The sequence below is a fragment of the Falco cherrug genome, chromosome 13 (genome assembly GCF_023634085.1).
Source record: "Falco cherrug isolate bFalChe1 chromosome 13, bFalChe1.pri, whole genome shotgun sequence".
NCBI classification, from domain to species: domain Eukaryota; kingdom Metazoa; phylum Chordata; class Aves; order Falconiformes; family Falconidae; genus Falco; species Falco cherrug.
The window spans coordinates 18869681-18893531 of NC_073709.1; the positions used below are offsets into that span (position 1 = coordinate 18869681).

General features: G+C 40.9%; 1 protein-coding gene across 3 annotated transcripts in view; it reads right to left on the minus strand.

Annotated features, from left to right (window-relative positions):
• Positions 1–23851, minus strand: part of SOCS5 (suppressor of cytokine signaling 5) — a 94096-nt gene that overhangs the window by 45203 nt on the left and 25042 nt on the right. For 2 of the 3 annotated variants that reach the window (XM_027801208.2, XM_055725809.1), the window contains 3 exons: positions 16407–16577; positions 13670–13764; positions 2046–8933 (listed from right to left, as the gene is read on the minus strand). The gene's annotated coding sequence lies outside the window, so the exon portion shown is untranslated. The remainder of the gene's footprint in view (positions 1–2045; positions 8934–13669; positions 13765–16406; positions 16578–23851) is intronic. The other variant, XM_055725808.1, reaches the window with a different exon arrangement.

The following is a 23851-nucleotide window of genomic DNA, read 5'->3' on the forward strand; positions in this document are numbered from 1 at the left end:
TGAGAAAGCAAGCAGCAAGTTATGGTTCTTTTCAAGCTTCTTCTGAGGCAAGAGGAGGCCTCAGGGGTACATCTCAAAGTGTAAAACAGTGACCAGATTAAAGGAGATTTAAAGTACAGATTAAAGGAGCCCTTATTAGAGTACACATTAGAAGAAGTAGGACAACGAGAACATTTTCTCAGGATGTGCTCAGAACCACACAGGAATTGTTTCAAAGAGCAGTGGCTTATGACTAAAAGAGACAGTTTAAAGTGTTTTTGGACATCATATGTCTCTCATCTTTACCACAGGTTTAGCCTTGCATGGGCAAACCATCCAATTCCAGCACAAGGGGCATTTAATTTCTTATTACATGACACTATTTAAATATTGGCAGTTTGAAGCAATGGTGCAAACCTAGATTTTTATGCTCTGACCTCTATGGCCCTTCTTCTCCACCCTTTTTGTGTTGAAAGACCACTGGGGTTAAGCTGCACATCCTGGCTGGGTGGGAGCACAACCTATGGTCAAATAATACTACTGGTTCCAGGGCTTATTTTTCTAAGCAATCCTTTTGTCTCCAGTTGGGCCATTTCCATTGACAAAGACCGTTCTTGCAGCAATGTAAAGTACTATTAATTTTTTTTATTTGTAACTGACAAGCAGATGGCCTTTTAGCTGGCAATATCCCTAAAGTGTATGTAGCTATATGACTAGAATAAGATTTACTTGAAGAAACTTAAACATTCATGCTGATCTCTCCTTAAATGTCAGAGTTCCCTATTTCTGAAATGTCTTACTCCCACTGATTCTAGTGAAATAGATACTAATTACCCTTTAAGGATTTAAACCGGGAGCATAACAGAAAGCAAAATATAACTCACAGAAATGCAAAATAGAAAAATAATTATGATATTATAAAATAAATTGCAGTGCTGCTTCCTTTAAAAGAATTTACAAGACCTATAAATCTGATTCTACAATGTTTTAGAACTGAAATCTGAGTTAGACCATGTCCTTTAAATTGCAGAAGCCACCTGAATTTAGTTTAAATCAGTTCAACTTACAAGAGTAAGTACAATTTTTTCAACAGGGTCTATTTTCTCCTGTATGTATTTGATAATATAAGCTATAGAATCACTCAGTTGTTCCTATAAAAGACTGTACTTTTGCAAAGTTCTAAAAGCAGGCTCTCAAATCAGCTTATTGCAATATCTGTTAAGAGACAACAAGCTATATTTTCTGTTAGTAGGAACAAGACAAGTATCAAGTTTTGATGTCAGCTACCACCTGTGGGAAACAGTAAAAGAAATTGGCAATAGACAGCATTTAACTCTGTATGACAAGAAAAGCAAGCTATTAGGTTAGTCCCAAAATCTAGCTGATTTTGGCCTGCTAAGTCAAATTTTCATTTTAAGGCACAAAACACTAGTTTTAAGTTCTGAAGTTTTAGTTATAAACAGCCAGTTTATACCTTCAGACAGACATAGAACCAGTTGCCTAGATGACACATAGTATTTTTGGTATGCTTTTGAGCAACATGCTTTTAGATGTACTGAGTCTGGATATCCTTACCTTAGGTTCAGTAGAACATTACAGGTTTTCAGGTGCCTTGTGGTGTCACTTTGTGAAATGAAAGCATTCAGTAGCTTTCCACACTCTTCTTCATATATGTACATATAATACATATATGTATTATACCATTTATCAACTTAGTCATGGCTATACATGGAAAGACTGCTGTATCTCACATTCCTCAGAATCTCCCCAGGCCACCCAGCTAAAATGTAGATGGTAAATCTGAGCTGCCCATTCAAAGCTGGACCCGAGTCCCTCTTTCCCTGGGCTTGGCCTGTGCTTTTCGAGTGAAAATTACTGTAGTGCCATCTAGCGCTACTCTGCATCCACGGTATAGCATCTCCAAGGACATTGCTCTGGATTCATTACTTCCAGCTCTAAACACTGAAATCCTCTAAATGCAATTAACTTTCCCCGGGAACATTCCCCCCACCATCCACCCGCCACCCCCCTTTTTTTTCAGGCAAGTAATAATATAGATTACATACATTTCTATAACAGACTTTCCAGCTATGCAGTAAAATTGGCTCTGAGCAGTGTGCTTCTGTGGAATGGGGAAGGAACTGGAGATTACTTTACAAAGAGTGTGTGTTCCCCTATCTTCAGAATGTGCGACTTTTAAAAATAGGAATGCAGAAGTTGCTGAGGGAAGTACGCGTAGAGAAGGGGCCTGGCACCCTCCAGTATGGCCAGTCTGAGTGTGGGGCTGGAGAGCCCCAGCAAGGAGAGGGGAGGTATCCTTGCTTGAAAAGATGATTTTGAAGCACCAGGCCCAGCCCAGCTGGTGAAGAAACTATTCTTTTCCCTGTGTATATGGGGTGCTATCTCCATTGAAAAATCCACAGGGATTACCATATCCCAGGAGATGAAAAAGGCTTCCAAGACTTCCTATGCAATTCTGTTAACAAAAAAGTACCTGGTTCATGTAGCAACTGTCCCTGTTAACTCACCCAGGTCTCCTGCATTCCCTGAATAGAAGCCCTAGAGGATTTTGGTACGGGGACGGGACAGCTGCCCTAAAAAGTAACCGGAGTTGAAAACCAATCACCCAGCCAGCAGCATCTGGCTGGCTGCAGCCTGAAGCAAGGCAGTGTGCCTTGATACACCTAATGCTGTATTTTTGAAGTATTTTTAAAGTATTACTACAAAGACAGTCCTAGTGAGAAACCAATGGAAATAAGCGCTTAGGGGCTTGTGAAAATCCTGCTGCGTTCCTGTCAACGTCTGCAGAAGCTTTTAAATCTGACCTCAAGACACCCTGTGGTCAAGTAAACGTGCTTTGCTAAATGTGACACCGGTTTGTGTGCTGTGGTACAACGTGACCTGTGGCCTGTGTGATTAAAAGTGGCTGCTGTCGCCAGATGTTCCACGTGTCTCCCTAGGCTGCTTATTTAAAGTGCTGGCAGCACCTACCACCAAGCAGTCCAGCACCCAGTGGGCCAAACGACTATGTCTGTTTTCTTGAAGAGCTATAATGTCGAAGCATTTATCTGAAGTAGTTTGAGGCCACGCCCATGATAACAACTGGAGGGTGAATCATTTCAGTTATATACTAGGTTCCACTTGGACCATTAAAGCCTATTCTATGATTTCTTTCATCTCACAATCGTCATAGTTCAAGAACTATACTGGGCTTGCTCTTGAAAAGCCCTACTGACACCCCCAGCATTCGCATTTTCATCGCACCTTCAATACTGATCTAAAATTAGACTCTGTTCCTGAAATGAATATATTGCTCTTCAATATGCAAGCTGAGAATTGAACATACATTCTTGTCTTACATACTTGGTGTTGAATTAGCTTGAGGTAAGATAGGAGGATTTACTTTTTGCCACATCTAAAGTCATAATGAAGATAATAGAAAATGTTTTCTGTGCAGTCTGCTTGAAAGTTGTGGCAATTTATTAGCTAACAGAGCAAATTTTGCCTGATAGCAGTACTATAGGTAAGATAGTAAAATAAATAAGAGAAGTAATATTCTAAAACCCTAACTAAATATACACCAAGGATTTAACCCAGCGTATAAATCTCAAAGCATTAATGCTCTCTTTTTTAATTTAGGAATAGGCGTGAACTTCCACATACTTGATATAAATGTCTAGACCTTATCTTATTTGACGGAATTCATGCCTGTTTAATAAACAGAATGGTGCCAACAATTTTATAGAAAGCCCCACATGTTTTTTCCCTCTGGAATATCTCCAAGCAAGTCACACTCTTAAAAAAAAAATATCTGGCCCTCATCCTGCAAAGGCTTGTGTATGTGTCAAATTTTACATGCTGTGAAGAGCCCCAGTGATTTAAATGGAGCTACTCACAAAGTAAAATGTTAAGCATCTGCACAAATTTCACCAGGTTTAGGACTTTTGTTTGAAACACATTTATATTTTCTTAACCTTCACTTTGAAAGGCTCCTAACTGCCCACTTTTCAGTTTTTGTGTATCCAACACTTTCTGTAGTTGTTCTAGTACTACTCCAGCCTGAATTTGCTGGAACATTTCACAGGATCCTGTAAACTGTGCAAGAGGAAACTGCAAGTAGAAACCTACCTAGTCTATAATTTTCACAGATCAAGAGTGCAACACGTGATCCTTCGAACAATATTAAAAGAACTCTGTGAGTCAGTGACAGACAGAAGAATTTGATCCAAAGCAAAGTGCCTAAAGTCCACTCAGCAGGAGTAAGGATGTCCCCCAATGAATACCAACAACTTTCATTTTTTTAAAAAAGTTTATAGTGCTGATCCTGAAAAAAAATTAAAATGTGATTTGAGAATGACACAGTAGAGTACCATCTTCCTGAGTCTGCAGAAGATAATTCCAGAGTCTCTGCTGCTGCCCAATGCATTCTCAAATTGCAAAGGAGTGAAAAAAACCTGATGTGAGAAGACACTTTTCAGATTTTGCCATCTAAGTTCTACAGAACGACAGCAAACCTAACGTCTTCCTGAAGTCTTTGAGGTAACTGCATAAGCTATTTCAGAGGTGTTCACTGTCTATCTTGGATAATGCTCAAGTTAGAGAAGTGAAAGCAATGATTTATAATTACCATCTGACTGCCACCCATTTGGAACATATCACAGGAACTGTGGAAAAGACTAACACAGTTTAATTCAGGGACATTCTTACCGAATTTTACTTTCCACTCTGTTAGCTTTGATAAGAGTCTCAATTTTAGGACTGTGCTAAATATGTCTTAGCAGTAAAAAATACCAAATGTGCAAAAATCTTTTCTAAAGGTCAGGATTATATTCCGATTGTATCTAGAAAACATTTCACACATTTCGTGTGCACAACGTAGTAAACATAAAAATGAGCTGACTGACAGTGTCACAGCTAAAGACAGTACACAACTGTCTCATTGTTTTAAATGTCAAATAGATATTCCACTCTGGTACACTTCAAACTGGTTAAGATACTTAGATGTAACAGGTGTAGATCAATTTTTCACTGTCAAGCAATAAATATAACTTAAGAAACAATATAGAAACAGAAGGCTTTAAATATATATATAGCCTTCCCCTAGGAGTTGTACAGAGGATGTCAACTCATGTGACTTCTGAAGATTCAGTGACATCTGGCTTCATGTATTTACCACACATGATGTTATATTTGGCATACAAAGTTCTCCTCTGTGATGCTGTTCCTAATCCTAAACCCTTGACCCAGCCTGAGGACCTTGGTCTCATCTGCTTTCTGTTGCATGTTTTGGTGGTTGGTTTTTTTTTTTTTTTCTCTTTGCTGCTTTGCCTCAGGACAGAACCAGTCTAATCTGTCCGTTCCTTCCCAGATGACCCTGAACATGGCATCAAGCAACAGAGTAGGGAACCAACCACTGCTCCAGTGCAAGTCCTTTCCAAAGAGCAGGTACCTGTGTGAATAAATTGTCTCTCTCCACTCAACCTGGTGAATGAAGATAACGAACCATTGACTTGTGTATGAAGCATGTTTTTTTATATATGAGTCACATAACGGGTGTGTGCACATGTACATGAAGAGAGAGGTCAAAACATACTGTTACAGAAGATACTGGTGCTGGATGTTAGGGGGTGATGCGGGGGGGCACTGAGGTTTAAGAAGGTGAAGAAAGGAAGGACCAGCTGTGTAGGAAGGAGGCTGGAGAGAGGAGGGCGAGAGTGAAAACCAGGATGAGCAGGGAGAGTGAAAAGTGGGTGGATAAACTGGAGGAGAGGCAGCAAACAGCAACGGGCCAGACAAATGGAGGCTGGTGCAGAAATAGCAGGCACGCGAATTTTGGAGTTCAGGGCATGGTTGTGTCCAGGAGGATGAGACCCTTCCCAGCTGCTGCTGTTACCTCTAGACAATGGGAGAAAGGCAGGTGTTTGAAGGCTGTGGCTTTTACTCCCTGTTCTCAGCCTTAAATGGCCACTTTGAGGAAGAGTAACATTTTAAATTGCTGAGAGAGAAAGGGAAAAACAAGGGAGAGGGAGATGGGAGTCGAACCTCAGTGTGACTTGTGATTTTATTTCAGGCTGCTTGCCAACACATACCTTGTTTATTTTTCTGGTTACTACTGGCTAATGTTAAGATGTGAGTCAAGTAGTGACCTGTTAAAGATATTCAGAGGGCTTTCAGTCCGCAGCAGGGAAAAGATTTTGCCACTCCCCAGGTTAAATATTTCATATGGCCATAGGCTGTCTGTGAGTGCAGTGGAGGGTCTAGCTGGAACGGAGCCCAGTGGAGGTGGTCTCTGATAGAGAGGTGAGAGCAAACTGGAAAGGGAGCTGTGCAGAAGCCTATAAATGTGAGTGTCATCTGTAGCCTAACATTACATTGAAATAAAACATATAATGAACTCTTTCAACCTTAAGAAAGATTTGGATGCCTTGATGCCCTAGAGCACGGCAGATCAGTGCCTGGGTTCCTCTTCCCAGCTGCTGCTGCTGCTCACCCAGTGGGAGGGAGGCTGCCAGATGGGGCACAGAAGTTCAGAAACCCTACTAAGCACCTGAGACCTTGACTATAGCTAGTTTAGATAGCAGCAGGGAGCCCCTTTCAAATGCTCCCTCTCACCCCAGGTATCTTCTTTTATCACATCACCTTTAAGAGTGAAGAGGAAATTGTTGAATGCTTACTGGATAGTGTCACTAAGCTTCAGGCACTTAGGGCTCCAGTGCAAGAGTGCTGCAGAACCCATCTCCCTGAGGCATGGGGTCTGCTATCAGCTGTCCATACTGCAGCAGGAGGCTCCCAGAGTCAGTACTGCAAAGCAGCTCTGCTGGCCAGCCCGTGGAGCAAGGGAAGGATGGAGGGACTTATTTTACTCGTTCTCTGTTCACTGTTGTCAAGCAATAGTGCATGGGCAAGTCAGCTTTCATAATTCACGATGGATGATCTGATATTTAATAAGAGTTGCTGGGTTTGCTTTAAAAAGAATTGACACACTGCAGGATTGTCAGCTCTAGAGCCAATCTCTTGCGAAGAGTATCCCATTTCGCGCTGCTAACATGCCCATCTCTCAGTGGCACCGTTTTCTATCCTCTCCATTTAATAGTCAGATTCATTTTCATTCTTTATTACCATTCCTTTAGCTTTACACAGTTCGCTGCTGTAACTCCAAATAATCTCCATCTGGAATATCACTTTGGCTGTCTTTTCTTCTATTACTAGGAACTCATTTAGTTTTGTCAGTGTTTCAGTTTAACTCTGACTTCAATATTTTTTTTTTTTAATTTTCATGGTGAGTTGCTGGAAGATTGCTAGCTCAGTTTCTTGGTGGATTGCATTAGCTTCTCATTCTGATTTAAAGGTATCAAATGCTAAAAGTTAACAGGTTGTGTCACAGCAGATTTCACAGTTTTTTTCAACAACCAGGAATAATGGTTATAATGAACTTGGGGTTTATCCTCCTACTGCCTGCAGTATACTTGTGATGGACACTACCAAGATAGTGAGTTTAGATTTGAACTTTCACAGCTGTTCAGTTGTGTTCCCAAATCTCTGTAACTCCTTGGTAGTGGAATGTTTTCCCCCCACCTCCTATGATTATGTAGTTTCATGTCTCAGTAATTCTAAAAATTGTTTTTACTTAATGGCAATAATATGGACTTCTATATAACTTTACTTGTCTTTCTGTAGGATTGGTTTTGTTACATTATTTTTTTGTTATATTATTATTTTCCCTTTTATCCCTACAAACATAAGAAGTGTGTTAGAACAGACTTGGCTCTTTACCAAAGTGCACAATTAAAATCAGCTAAATCCTTCTTCTCTTTATGACTTCTGTGCATGCAAAGCACAAAGCAATAGACTTATTCAGGACCAGGCTCTGTCCTCTTTTTCACAGGAGTAAATCCAGAGATCTCTGCTGACTGCTCTGGAGTTGTGGTTGAGGTATCTCAGTTCAAATGAGACCAAAATTTCTGCTTCAGTATGTAGCCAGCAGTGCAGTTCTCTCATTGTCAGGAAGATGCTCATTCCTATTTGTGTTTACACTGTGTTTTCAGAATGGTCACAAAGATCATCATATTTTTTTTTTCACCATGCTCTGAACTTACATTGATAATTAAGGGCATTTTACAACGTATTGTAAAAATTCATTACACTAGGAATAAAGACAACTGATTTTAAAATTTTCCCTTCAAATTTGAATGCATTTGAAATCTATTTGACCTTCTTGGCCATCCTTTCACACAATACAGAATTATGGTGCTATTGCAGCAGGTTGATGCCTACTGGTGCAGCAATACAGCTCTGTCTCATCTGAGGAATTATCTGTAGATCTCTCTTAACAGTTTTCCCCTTCCTTGGGCCTAAAATTTGGCAGGTTCATCTTTGCTCAGAGGGCTTTCTGCAATATGACTGAAATGTGTTTTATGATTAAGTGAGCCGAGGAAAGGACTCAGAAATTATTCTTTTTCTTTTCTACTCATTTAGCATTGCTGTGTGATTGGAGATTCTCTGGCAAAAAAACCCCAAAAGCCTCCTCAGTCTGATGATGTGACTTCTGTGATCTACAGCAAATACTGTCAAAATTGAAAAGTTTGAAAAGGAGTTTTCACTCTTCTCAAATTTTCAATAGCCTACCCTTACCCAACACTGTAGATTTCATTCTGGGATTCTGCCTGTAACTAGGAAATTCTGTCCCAATAAATGGAGCCTTCCTTCAGCAAGTCACTCACTCAACACAGGTGAGCTTCCTTCTTTTGGGGGGCCAGAACCCTTAGGCTTACCTTGAGGACTGCAGGGAAATTGGAGAAGGATGCCTTGTGGACCCCTTGGCATCTGCCACTTCAAAAGCTAGGCTGGGTATCTTTCTGCTGGAAGTGGTGGGCTTGATTTGTGAAATCCAGTTGCTTCTATTGATATGTCGGAGTAAACAAGATGACCTGTGATGACTCTTTCTGGCTGCAGGGCTTATGAATAAATAAAGAAATTAAGAGGCATTGGGAAGGAGCCCATGTTCTTGGGGAGTCATCCCCCACATGAGGAACAGTAAATACATTCATGTGCATAAGAAGCAGAGTTCGAGAGGCCTAAATGACCTTCAAGCTCTTATTTCCCAAGATCTGTGAACTTGGCTTTCTAGCTTTTTTAAGGTGAAGGTTTTCCATAGAATTAATCTGTAATTTGAACACAACTGACACCTCTACGCTACACTTAGGAAATCTGAAAAGATTTGTTGGTTTTGTGTAGTAATTGCCTTCTGCTCCTGCCAGAGTAGTACTGACATGGCACTGTAACAGCACTGACACTGTGGCTGTGGGATTCCCATGTCTCATTCATTCTGTTGAAATGCATTTTTCTACCTCTGACATTTTCTTCAGTAGCAAGATAGAAAAACAGTTGCCGATTCTGGTGTGATATGTTGGCCTGATAGAAATATTTACTCTATTTGTGAGAGATTTAGTAAAATTAATTAAATTTGTTTTAGAAAACATATGACTTGCATTATTGTTCATAGAAATTGCTATGATTTCAAGAAAGCCTCTTTTTATAGCTTCTAGGCTCTTAAGGAACATAAGTTTTCCATAAAATAATGCTTTATATTTCAGAAAGAGTTGGTTTTACTCCAGATGCCAAAAGCTAAGACATTTGAGAATGCGAAAATCTTTTTCTATTTTCATTGGCAAAGAATTCCCATTTCTTATGATATATGATTTTACAGCTTTGTAAGGTGATATGAGCCTCTATTATTGCTAACATTTATTTTGCTTTAGAGGAAAAATCAGCAGGGAAGAATACGAGGTTTTGCAAGAGAGTAGAGAGCATTATAAGTACATTAATTATCCTGGCACTTTTAATATTTCTTCAGATAAATTTGTCTTAGTGTTACAGCTCCATTACAGTTAAATGCCAGTCACCTTTTCAATGTTCTACGGTGATTTTTAGGATTTAGAATGGCATCATATAAAACTGTCTCTCAGCCCACTGTATATTTTTGCAATAAAGCTCATTGTTTAGATAATTGTTTACCTTGCCTGTTCTTAATCATTTCCCTTTCATTTAAAAAAAATCCAAAACATTATTTGAACTAATGATGTCTGTTTAACTGACATAAAAATTTAATAGTCCTTTTTAGATGTACAGATCCTTGAGAATGACTTAAGTGGCAACATTTCAAGCGCACCGTTGTTGCAGATGCCTGAAGCGTGCCTCCCATGTATTGTTCAATCTGTTTGTGCAACACGCTGATTCAGTGTGTGCTCCATCCCTCCTCTTCTTGCCTGTCCACACAGTAAACCGAAGACTCTTGGTCACGCAGTAGCAGTGACCACTGAGGCAGTTTTTGCCTGCACCCGCATGAGCAGGGGCGTTTACACTCTGAGCATCTGGCCTTTATAGAACAAATTCTGTGCTGGAGAGCTAAGCATCTACAGCAAAGCCATGGATAAATTAGGATGGACCCAGAAAAAAAGGAGACTTAAGAGGCCTAGCTTTCACCTCCTTGAAATTTATTCCATAGATTCCAGCAAAGTTAGTCTTTCACAGTGGTTCAAAAGGGACGAAAACCAAGTTCTGAGTCTGCAAAAATCTGCATACTTCAAAGAAAACAATTCTGCCTGCCTGTCTCCAAATCTCTTCTCTATTGTCCTGCCCTGCATGACCTGCTGTCCCCTCACTCCTCCTGCTCCCTCTCTGCTCCTTCAGTAGATACTGCAGTTTTGCACAGGTCTTTCTCCAGGCCTGTTTACTTCTTTCTCTGCAGGAAAGAAGGAACTTTTTGACAGTGAAAAAAATACATACTTGTGTCACAAAAAGACAAGCCTGGTCATAAAGAAGCCATTCAATACCTTATCTGTGTACAAAATTTCATTGCAGATTCAAAATCGAAGTTAGAGGAGAACCCTGTCAGCCTGATGTAGCATGCATGACTCAAGGCACAAGTAAGCAAATCCCAAACTTGCTACTTCTGTCATCTTTCCTCTGTCCGTTGCTGTGTGAAACAGCGAATAAGGATGTGAAAGTCAGTTAAGTAACTCACAGAGTCAGTTTCCAGAGAAGTGAAGGTTGCAGAATTTGCTCTTCCTGGGTACATCCATGGCTTCGAAGCTTGCTTTCAAACCCACTTTCACAAAGTTTCTGTTTGTCCGTAAGCTGCCCAGAAGCCACTACACACTCAGACTGGGGTCTGGCACAGCCCAACTGACTTGCATTGCACTGAAAAGTCGGGTTTTACCCAGAACTCATGAAATTGCATACCAGAAGCATGCATGCCACATGGATCAATCTAGCTACACCCTCAGCCTTCCCTGATACTGCCCTTCCAGGCATGCCCACCCATTGCAACCAGCCTTAGATGGCAGCATATCTGGGCAAGTCTAAAAACTCTTCTGGAAGGCAGAGTGAGAAACAGCCTGGTTCCTCTGCCCTTATTTCATCTGGGAGTCCACAGCCTATCACAAAGCCCATCAGAGTGTTTCTAAATACTACATAGCAGTACATCTGTTCTTTCAGTTCCTATCCTGAGGGTCAGTTCTGGGTGACATTTTTCAGCTCTTATATATAATATGCCACGTTATTTTTTTTCTCAAGAGTTACATCGTCTAGGACAAGGCCTGTCATAGTGTGTGCCATAGTTTAAGGAATGATTGACTACCTTATAAGGCATGGTGTCTTGCCTAATCTTTTGCTTTTTTCTCCTCCAAGGCCAGCTGAGGTTCTCAGTCCACCCAGGCTGGAGGAAGGAAACCAGGACAGACAGCAGGGGGAGGTGCTAGAGCAAGTACAAGGGCATACCAAAGTTAGTTGCTCCTAAGACAGGATTTGTCAAGTGTGACAAAACCCACCAAGCACAGTGCATGCCCTATGTCACACAGGACATACAAGCCTTGATGAAAAGTGCAAAACCTGACCGGGCCTTTGGCTAATTGGTGCCTCCCTGTGTCCATTTTTTCTAGTCTGTACAGCAGAGAACCAAGATATGTTTGCTAACTGGCCAATTTAAAAAACAAACAAACAAACAAACAACCCCCCAAAAATCCCCGACCAAACCAAACCAAAAAAAAATATGCAAAAACGGGCATTCTTGCAACTGACTGATGCATGTGCAGGAGTTTTGGCCAGTCAAGGCTATGCCAGAGTTATTGTGCGAAATGATTTGCCTGAAAACATGCAGAGCCCAAGTAGCTGTGTGTCACAGATCAACTTCTAGGCTAGTTACAGCAGTTGGCACTACTGCTGCTAACTGCAGCAAACTAGGTTGCCTTGCCAGCAGCTAGAATGGTGATGGCCAAAATGACCAGAACAACTGACTGGGGTGCAGCCCTAAGCCAGGCAGAAAGGAAACATCCAGGGTGTTGCTGAGGGCAAAAGGCTGGCTCTTGGCACAGCTGTCACTTGCTTACTTGGTAGTCTGCAGAGAACTCTGACATATATGTGTATCAGCCATGCCAATGTCCTCCAGCAAGGCATGTGTTTTGGTTGATTCTTGTGATGTGAAGGGAAGTTCCTTCTGAGGGAGATCCCACAAGGAAAGAGACACCCCTGCATGGGCACTGGATTCATGGAGAAGTCGGACTGCCAACCAGCAGATGTCTCCAGGTCCAGGATGTCACCAGCAAAGATGACTAGGGTATGTAAGCGAGTGACTCCAAAGGGAAGGCAGGGACCATTAGGGAAAGACTGAAGGGCTATTGCTCCTCTAACAGCATCAAACAGGGCTGTGAAAGATTGTTGAAGTCTAGTTGTGTTTGCCAAAATGCCACAAGCTGCCCATGAGGCATGCCCACGTAAACATGGCATTGCAGTCACCCTCTCCTCATCCACAATCCTTTCCCTGCAGCTGCTTTCCCTTCAGTCTGGATGCCTGGGTAAGCAAATCTTGCAGTGACTTGCCTTTACAGATCCACTCTTGGTCTAAGGGATTCCTGTCAAGCTCACAGAAGTTACGGAGTACAAAGAGAGGTGTGTGGGATTGCTGGTGCACCAGGTTCACTACTGCTGAACTTCAGCATGAAGACACTGGAAAAACTGAGGTTTCCAGTGTTGATCAGTGGAGCAAGACACAGGCTGTGCTGTGCTTGACCAGCTGTAACATCCTGAAGACCCTAACAAGTTAAAGCCCAGTGTCTTACTTCAGTATTGTTAATGACAAATATTCAAAATTCATGAGGCAGCACCCCAAAAACATAAGTTGCAGGTTTTTCTGTTAACATTTTTAGGGTTTTAGAATTCATCATTTTTCTTTGCCATGTCACATGACATAACATGATTCCAGCACTTGGATTTAAGAACTCCATGACATCCTACTATTGTAAGATACATAATAAAGTCATGTGCTTCTAGAGCAATGAATAAGATTCCATGTTATTACCATTTTATTTCATTTCACTTCTTTCATGAAATTGCTTGAGTCACATGGCATGAAACATATTTAAATAATTTCTGGAAAGAAACCTATAAATGTAGAAAACTGAGATGAAGTATGCAAGTCATATAACCAGTACATTCCTTTTATCACACAATGGCTTCAGTTCTCACAGGAGTCTACTCATGTTTAAATAGTGACAGTCTTTGGTGCCACTGAAATGTCAAATTCTTGATCAAAGGACCCCACAGCCTTTGATTACATGAAAACAGTCAAGTGACATAAAACATGGCACTTTTCACTGTGGTTTACATACAGATTATAGACATGCTATATACTTACAGTTTTTCATTGCATATGACAGCTTGTGACCTTCTGGGTTTCTTTTCATGTGCAAAACCATGAAGGGCTTATAGTTCTCCCAATGATCCATTTAACTAAGACAAAGGAAATAATTTTATTCTATACAGAAAATACAAGCTTTGAACTTCAAATATATCCCATTTCCCTAGCTACACAGACATCTTGGGAGCAATCAGGACACATCTGAACTAGCGGTCTATGCCATTTTAGATGACCTAGGCTGTCCAAGGCATCCTTATTGGGCTGACAGATATGGTAAGGACTTACAGGAGACCTAAGCCCTTTTGAAGCGGCAGCTGGAGGTGTGTCAGGATCTAAGAAGACACTAGATGCCTCTGATTAGGCAACTGAATCACCTAGCGCCTAATATTCAAAGCTGCACCTACACAGGACAGTTGACAAAATCCATACACTGTGGTACCCACCAACTCCTGCGTCTGTATACGCAAGCAGTTGTTTTTAGAAGAGTTGCTGATTTTGCATACACACATTTCAGGGACCGTGCCTTGTTCAGGAGCCAGTGTCAATCAGTTGCCTCTCTGTCCTTTACATTTTCTCCATTAATCATTCATAAAATCTTGCAAAGATGGTAGAAGGCACAAACAGGAGCTAGAGACTAAGGTAACTCACATACCATACCACTGAGCAGACACCAGAACTGGTATGTGGCTGAACAGGATTACTTAAGAGGCACAAGGAGTGATGCAGGAGTAGTAAGTCCTTACACGAGATTCTCATTTCTTCTCTGGGATGCGCCATGCCAGTGGGCCTGATACTTAGTATAGTCAGGAAGATGAAGGAGATGTAGCTACTCAGCCAGTCTTTGGCAGGCTTCTGCAGCAAGCTACCACGTACCTCCAAAAAAAGGGTTTTCTTCCCAGGATGCATATCATGGCAGGATATTACAGCATAGCAGTTAAAAAATCTGCCACAGAGGAACCCCTTTACCCTGGAGAGGCAGCTGGAACTTTTTACAGAACTTCCTTAAACATAATACTCAGGTTGAAAGGACTGAGAAGGGACTGAGAAGATTATGTGCAGGATGGCCTGCAGCCTCTACACTTCTTGCCCTTGAGACCAAGATGAGAGTTATGAGAGCCTCCATCCAGATCCAGGATGGAAGAGGAGTCCTTATAGTCCCTGCTCCCCAGCGAGGCAGGCTCTGTCCCTCCTCTGAGACTGCTGGGGGAAACACTGCCTCTCACCCTTGTCACTTGCTGCTGGGAAGAATTCCTATCTGTAGTCAAAACAATAGCAAAACTCCTTTTGACTTAGCAGGACAAAAGTTTCATCCTTGGAGAAACCAAGGAGTACCTTTGCATTCCTTTGCATTTCCAGCCTAAGTAGCTCTTATCCCAAGGAACTGGAAGAGACTCCAGCACCTCAGTGGTTCCACAGTGGGTGCTCAGGAAGGAGTCTCTTTTTCCTTGAAATGACTGAAGGAACTGGCCAGAATCTGATCTATTAAAGCTGGAAAGTTACTGCTGAACTTTTAACACATCCCTGTCAGTCCTAATTAATTTTTGCCAGCTATAATTTTGTTGAGTGGACAACTTGAAATAAAGTGCATAGAAGGTAACATGCAGCTACAATCAACCCTTTGTAATACTTCCATATTAATTTTTTTCACTCAAGAACATTCAGGTTGCCTGTACAGTCCGCATACACATACTAAAGTGCTAAACTCACTGAATGCAGACACTTACCAAACAATTTGGGAGTATGAGGGGTGGGGGGAAGGCTACAGACATCTGTGGTTGTGGTAACAGAAGTACTTTGCTCTGACTTCAGTTTCCTGATGACAGGAGTGGAAAACAATTACCGTTTCCCCAATTCAATTCTGACCTTATTGTCTTGGGAAAATTCCTTGCAGATGACAGAAAGAGAAGAAAGTATCCTACCAGATGTACTTCTAGCTCTTGCACTATTTATCTGCCCTGCCAATTTCAAAGCCTGTTTATTTGGTTTATTAAATATTACAGCTTACTATTTAAAATACCACACAGCAGGACTGGAAGAATTACACGCTTAACTATGTTATCCTCCTTTGTTCAGCTCGTATTTGACAAGGTAGAGTCTAGGCTCATATAACCTTCAAGACATGACATGGCAATAAACTGTTCTGGTTTTAGTATCAGCTGTAAAATCTGCAGGATGACTGACAATTATAAACAACTTAGGAAGTGACGTACAAGATCCCTTTTAATACTGGAGTCTGATATCTACATTCTGTGTTGGAAGCATGGTCTCTCTGGCAGGAGCTGTGTAAGCAAATAAGTGGGAGCATATGAAACGTTTAATTCTTAAGGCTCCATTACATCCTCCTCTTACCAAAGGATACTCACCATTAGTAACTTTCCACCCCCCCTCTTCTGTTTCTGCATCAGACAGAAAAAGCTAATTATTTAGCTTTCAGATACCTGGGCAGCTGGAGAACTTCTTAAGCATTTTACAATAAAATATAAACTCCTGCCCCTGTGGTCCCTACATGGCACAATCCTGTAAGGAATGTATTTTTCATAGGACCATACATTCTGTATTGGACCGTACTTTAAAAATATATGTGATACAAACATTTAAATAGGTTCACGGTACTTAGTTTTTACTGGCTTTTCTGAGAGGAGGCATTACATTGATTTACCACCACACTACGCCACTATCTGTGTATGATACAATACAGAGTACAGGTGCACACTTCTGAATTAGCTCAGATTACCTTTGTTCTGATGAGAACGAGTGCAGTGATCAAGGATGGAAGTGAGAAGTGCACAGAGGAAGGCAGGACAGTCCTTGTCCAAGACAGGTGCTCACGGGCTCGTAGTCAGGCACAAGGGGGTTCCTGCCTCCACTGCAATTTGCACATCCAGATGCAGCCAAGGAATGTAAGCTTTAGGGGAAGAAAAAAAAAAAAAAAGTAGGCATATTGTTAAATTGATGGGAAAGGTTATATATATATGTCACTCCATCTAAGCAAAGTAAATATAGCTTTTCCTGTATTTTGACAGCATTAACAAGATTTAGACATCTATAGCTGGAAGGGATTTCCTGGTATCAGTTACTCCATTCCCCAGCACCAGCACAGAATGACGTATATCAAGCTATTCCTGACAGATGCTTACTTTTTAACATTCCAATATTAAAAAATGAAAGTGGTGTCACAGTGACCACAGCCAGCATCCCCTCACTCTACTTCATTGCCCTTCTAATTTGATTTTTTTTCTAATTGCTAATCTAAACGTCTCTTATTACAAATTAAAGTAATTACTTTCTAGCTTTGTACCTTCACTGAACATAGCCAACAGCTGAATTGGCTTTGTGACAACTGAAAATACACTCAGCAGGCTGCCCTATTGCCCCTTCCCTCAGCTTCCCCTGTTTTTTCAGCCCAACTTCCTTCTGTCCTTTCTCAGAGCTCACGATTTCTGAACAGCCTGTCATGTCCATTGCTTTTCTCTCAGCTCTGTCTAGTTTTTCATTCTTTTAAAAACACAGTGCCCAAACCGGACTCTTATTCCAGCTGTGGAAATAAAATCCAGTGCCAAACAGACCCCCAAAATTATCTTCTTTGGCCTACATATAGCCCTATGATTAACACTTCCCAGAACATCATTTGTCCGTTCTGTAATCCTGCCACGCAACTGACTCAGCGCTCAGCTTGTGACCCATGTCACTCCGGGTTCTCCTCTACGGAAAGGACCGCAGCAAGCCCTCTGTAAAGGCCTGAGGCTGACTCTGAGGGACGGAGGAGGGTATATGACTCTGAGGGACGGAGCAGGGTAGATCATCTCACGTTGTGACAGCTCAGAGGGAAGAGAGCCTCAGGGCCTGTACCCACCAGCCACAACCAGCCCAGACACAGCTCAGGTAAAGCGCTGTCAATTAGTTTGCACAGAGACCTGGGTGCAATCAGTCCCAGAGAAAGGCTTGATCCTGCCACTGGTTTTGTGAGTAGATCCTTGCATTCGTCAGATCGTTTAATACAACAAAAATGGACTGAAACAAATGTAAATGGAGTCCATGGGCAGAGGGCAATGGGGAACAGAGGTGGCAAGTGCATGCCTGTCAGTTTATGTACTTACAGGGCACGGGTTAACACTGTCATGCCAATTACCTTTACTCTCAATATTCTGAGTAAGGAACAGAGAAGGGAGTTCACTAATGGTGTGCTTTTCTTCAGGTGTCTTCTTCTTGCCTTGCTTCTACCTCCAACGTAGTACAGGATTCATCCTACCTAACTGATCTAAAACTGACATTGTGTCTAAGCCCGTTTTGGTCTCCTCTGCAGCCTGGGAAAGCAAGAACTACCTTCTGAGCTCTGGATTCACTCCGTTCCAAAACAAATGTCTTGGAGACAAGGCATGAATCACCTCCTGAAGGTGCTGCCTCTCTCTGTTGACCAGTGAGGCAGTGATCAGGACAGCCTTAGGCCAGGTGTCCAATTCTTTGACAGCTATGGAAAGGCAATCACAATTATTTCCTTAATGATAGGCCAGACTGTCTAGTCCAGCTGATTACTTTTCCAGGAAAGCACTCATAATCTGTTCCATGCACAGGCAGATTCAGTGTATATATGAGACTCCATGAAGTTTAGTTTAAATGCTGAATACCCTTTCTGTTCTCTGTCTTCCACACATCCTCTGCCTCTAACTCTACTTATCTATAGCAGATTGTCTTTTCCCAGCCATTCCTGGCAATACCTCAACAACCAGCAGCTGGGTCACATTCATGGAGTCACAAGAACAAGACAAAGCTATCAGTTAAAAATGGTATCTCCTCTCCCTGGCTTTCATTCGGCCTGGCATAAACTGACAAAGGGATGTAATTATTTTTTTTTTTTCCCTGACCACATTTCCCATAGCACGTAGAAGGAAGCATAATTTGCTGTCACAGCAGTTTTTCCCTTTCACACTTGGCTAACCACACTGCACATCTCACACAGATCTTTTTACTCAGCTGCTGCAAGCGATGGTTCCGAGGTATCAGCAATCAGAGACTACACTGGCTCAGCTTTGTTAGAAGGTGCAGAATTCTATGCTAAAACTATAGACGCTTTACTGATCTTACTAAAAGATAATTACTGTAGCAAACTCATGAAATGCAAACTGTTGACAGAAAAGCTTTGCTGGTAGATTGGTGCAGAGTAGCACATGTGATTATACAGTACATATAGATGTAATTATGGTTCTGTTTCTGCAGAACTCCATGCAAGAACTGGAAGGTCAACATCATCCCCTAGGAAGACGGATAATCAGCAGCTACATTGGGGATGCACAGTGTTGCTGTTATTGTTGGGTCAGAAGCTGCCACTAATCTAGAACAAAAGCAGAAAATAAGTTTCCTCATCCAAGCTGTACTTGAAGATTTATCCAACACCATACTTATTTCCATGAAAAGTACTGTACATTTGCCACTAGTTGACACAGAGTTGTCCATTTTTGACACTGAACCTGACACTCTTAGTTCCAGTGTAACATCATGTGAGAGACAAGGGATTGGAAATCACGAGCATGGAAACTGTTTTCTATATCCTGGTCTGGTGTATTTGTAACTGGAAAAGTGTAATTGTGTGAAATTAATTAAGTGATGGTTCAGAGCACCACTAACTTATTATGGCTGAAAGCTTTTTATAGTGGTGTTCTGTGCTTAGGGGTCTGGAGTTGGCCTGCATTTTCAAACACTAGATGGTGCCAAGGGTCCACACATACAGAAAAGCTGACTTAAAGAAACAAAAATGTTCCACTTAATGTCAATAAACTGACATCGTTTGGTCGCTGTGTAGTTCTGTCAATTACTTCAAAATCTACCGTTAAAATGTCTCATTATCTAGGAAGTGACAGAAAAAAAACCGATACAAGATAAAAGTAACCCAAGTAAACTCACAGGCAATTTAGTGCTGGAGTCTACAGAGAGGACAGTGACTCTGAAACAGTTTCTATACAGGGATGCTGCCAGCATGGGCAGGTCCAGATTATCTAGCCCAAAACCTTTTCTCTGAAAGTGACTGGTAGAAAGTGCTTCAAAGAAACCTATAAAAGCCCTGTGGCAAACAGATAGACAGAGTTCTACCCTTGGTCTTAGCCTGGTACCAGTTGGCTTAAGCCTAGCATATGAAGCCAAACTTTGTAAAAAGGTGTTTCTAATTTAAAAATTGATTGTTCTTGCTAGATATAGAAAAACTAGTTGACCTGTTTTATATCTTAAGTATGGACACTGACTGCAAGATTAAAAAATGCAAACAGCTGCAAACTGTATCTGTACCTACATAATAACAAAGATGATAAAAATCTTAACTTTTTTTATATTTACCGCTTTTTTGAATAGAAAATGTCATATTTGCTTATCTGATAATCTTACTGGTCCCACTGTATGACCAAACCCTAGGGAACGAGAAACAAATTACAATAACTTTACATCAGAAGTGCATAATATCCACTGTGTACTGCTTTATAGCAATATTTGTGGAAAAATCTGTAGCCATTTTTCAAGCCAGTATCATACTTCCCTGAGGCAGTTTGTATGAGACTATTACCTGTGAGATAATGATAGACTGTTACTAAATTATTAACAAGAAAGGACAGAAAGAGAAGAAATATTTGACACCTCGTTAGCATTTCTATTCTGATACTCTCTTGTTTCAAGTTATTGATGCTGTTCTTTTCCCTGTCCAGATTTTCCTGTTTGTACACAGTTGGAGTTCTGCAGGAAGAGGAATTTCTGTCTGCCAAGGATATGCAAGAGGGTGCAATTACTTGAGTCTTGGGAAAATGGCTCAGTTCACGTAGTTATTTGTCAGTAGATCCTGGTCCTGTGATCAGAAGGATTATCATAAGGAACCTCTCATAGACAAGCTGGACAGAGACTTTATTTTCTCAGTGGAGAAGTAAGTACCCTTTCTTAAATCCTTCTGACCCAAGTCTCTAAGAAGGATCTTTGGATCCGCTCTTGATGTAAAACTGTTCCTTGGAAACTGGGCTGTGATGCCTACACAGTGCTTGTCTCTGTGGTTTTTATGGCAGCATTATGTCACGTAAATAAATCAAGTTACTTTTAGAACTTACCAGTACTTACTCTTACCAGTAGGCTTACAGAGTGGGGACCAGTCCATAGGCAAAAGAAATTATGTAAAGTAGCCCACCATAAAGCAGACTGAGCAAACAGAATACACCATGTCTCTGTTGCTTGTACATCTTGCATTTACCAGAAATATGCTGCTGCAAAAAACTTGTGTACAGAAGCTCTGGTGGGAAGGTGCATAGGACAGACAAACATACCGAAGGGAAAACAACAGTGTATGTATGCCTATCTGATGGTGATGTTTAGACATATAACAAAGATTACAGAAGTTGTGAAGAATGAAGACAGGTCAGTAATACAGAATAATCTGCGTGACATGGTCACCTGGACACAAGCAGAAGATACAATCAAACGTGAAGTTACAGATTCAGGAGGAAAGCATGCAGCTCATATTCAGACAACAGATGAAAGCTGGAAGATCTGTCCTGTGAAGATGTGACATTGGAAAGGATTTGGCAATGAGTAAGGCAGATTGTCTGCTAAGCATTCAGCTTCTGATCTGATTCTGTAGCCAACAGCACTAATGCAATCCATAAATGTACTTATAAATCAAAATTGAAGGGACCTATGTGACATTTGTGTGATTGATCTCTGCTAAATTCAGTGTTGAGACACTGAGAAGATTTAGAAAAGAGTCACAATTGCCATTAAAATTTGGAAAACATTTTGTAGTGAAACACGTCAGGAATTTGCTTTGCTTATGAAACAAACAGAAGTCCATAACCTGTGCAGTTCCTCTGCAGATCAGCATTACTTCACACGCCCACTGGGTGCCCTGAGTCACTCTTACAGTGCGTGGGTAGATCAGGTTCCTAGGATGAGGTCATTTTCAAACTCATTTTGACACAATTACATTTTGAAAAGTTAGGTTAAATATTCTCAAAGAAAGGAAGGGCCAGTTACAGGAGATTGATTTGTTACCCATTCATTAGGGATCTAATGGAAATAAGAACTTTGATAAAAACTTTGTTCTGAGAATCAGCCACCGCAAGGTTCAAGTCATGTCTATCTGAGCAGCTAACTGCTGCAACACCACTCCCCCAAATCCAGGGAAGTCCTGAGTACATAGGCAAGCACTGCTGACACATAACTCCAATTCACACAATTGGGATGAGCACAAGCTGGAGAGTAGTACTGCATTTGTGAGCCACATGCAGCCCTGTTGCCCAGATGTTGAGCAGTCCTGCCTTAAGCACTCATTTGCAGACAGTTTGCTTTCCTAACATTGTAATTGTAGATCATCTGCCAAAGACTTTAAAAGCTTCAAAAGGCTAACTTCAATTTCTATGTGTCCTTACAAATGCACCTACACAGCATCAACTCAAGCCCAAAGCCAGGAATCTGCAAACTAATGATACTGCTACAATGCTCAATAAGCAAAACTTCCCCACTAGCAAGCAAAACATCAAATAAATAATTTTACTTTAACCCTTTTTCACTGGAGACAAGAGAAATGGAAAAAATGCAATATATCCACTAGATATGCCTGAATCATATGTAATGTACAGGTCAACCACATCCCTCCCAATATGAGGTTGGAAATGGATGCATCATAATTCTCCTCCAAAATTCCTAATAGCTCAAAAGCTATCAGGAATGAGATATCAGGCTGAGATAAATAGCTGCTGCTCACAGTTCAGTGCTCAGGCAAAAAAGAGATGAACTGGTGGATGCATCTATGAGCAGCCTGTAAAGAGAGTGGTCATTCTTTAGGCTTGGCAAGCAGCTTACAAAATTAAAGCCATTCTGTGATACAGACAAACATCAGTATTTTCAACCTACAATACAGAACTATTATAAAGCAGTAAAATGGCCACGGATATCAGAACTATGTTTCCTAACTTTCTTTCCCAACTTAAAACTAAACTTTTTATGTGATACAGAACATGCCAGAATTTTCATCTCCAGAAGCGTGAGTTTTACACACATGTTCACCTAGAAAACTCTGCTTATGTACCAACTAATTAGGAGTTAAGCTCAGGTTAAGGAATAATGCGATACTGAATTGGATCACAGCTCATTTACCAGTTTACAACCATTAACAAATATTACAAGTTATCCTATCTGAATTTTTCATTTGAAAAAAACCAAACAAATCTTAGTATTTACATGCATCATAGTGAAGTTGTAAGATCTAATCTACTGAAGTGTGAAGTGTGATGAGGTCCTCAGCTAAAAGATGTTAGGAACAAATAAGATTTATTTGAAAGTACAGAAAATGATCTGAACGAAAAACAGATTTGGGTAAATTAATAGGAGGAAAATATACTCTGTTTCATTCCATTAGGGTGAATGGCATTTTGCCAGCAATATGAGTCATGGAGAATATTACATTCCGTGTGTAAGGCATGGCTAGGCAAGAAGAAAAGGGGAACAGTAATCTGGAAGACAAATTTCAGGAAGAAGTAAGCAGGAATACACTGAAGTGATAGCAATACTGCATGAAGAACTACTTTAAGACTAAAAGCTGAATTGTATCTTATCACTTTGAAAAGTATTCAAGTTAAAAGGTTCAAGGATTCTGCTGCAGGAATGAATCAGATCTGAAAGCCTGACATACAGTGTGTGAGAGCGTAGGACAAAACATTCTCAGTCTGGAAGACCTGGTTCTGAAAAGAATTTTCAGAACAGATTAGATGAATCATGGTCAGAGCTCTCATGAGTCATTGCAAAATCTTCATTAATACTTGTAGACCCAAATAAACATTTACAACACTGAAACTCTCGCTCTTCCACAGAATAATGAAGGATTAGCAGAAACAGCCTGGCCCAAAACAAAGCTTTGAAGAAAGTGAAATGTGAGAAAAGACAGAGACTCAATATTGAAACATTATTCATCGCTTCTATAAAGGACCCCTCCAGAATTAGTGGTGCCATTTCTATCCTCTCTGTTCACATGTAGACATCTTATTGGTACTTTTGACATTCCGGCAAAATGACAGTAGCAATGCTGGCGTCTGTCCCCACACACAGTGGTATCTCAGCTCGTGGTGGCAGCAGTTTCCATTTGCTCTTTTTTTGTGGACTAGAGTCACTCAGACCTCAGCTGCACTGGAACCGTATGATATTACTGCCATCATCACCAAT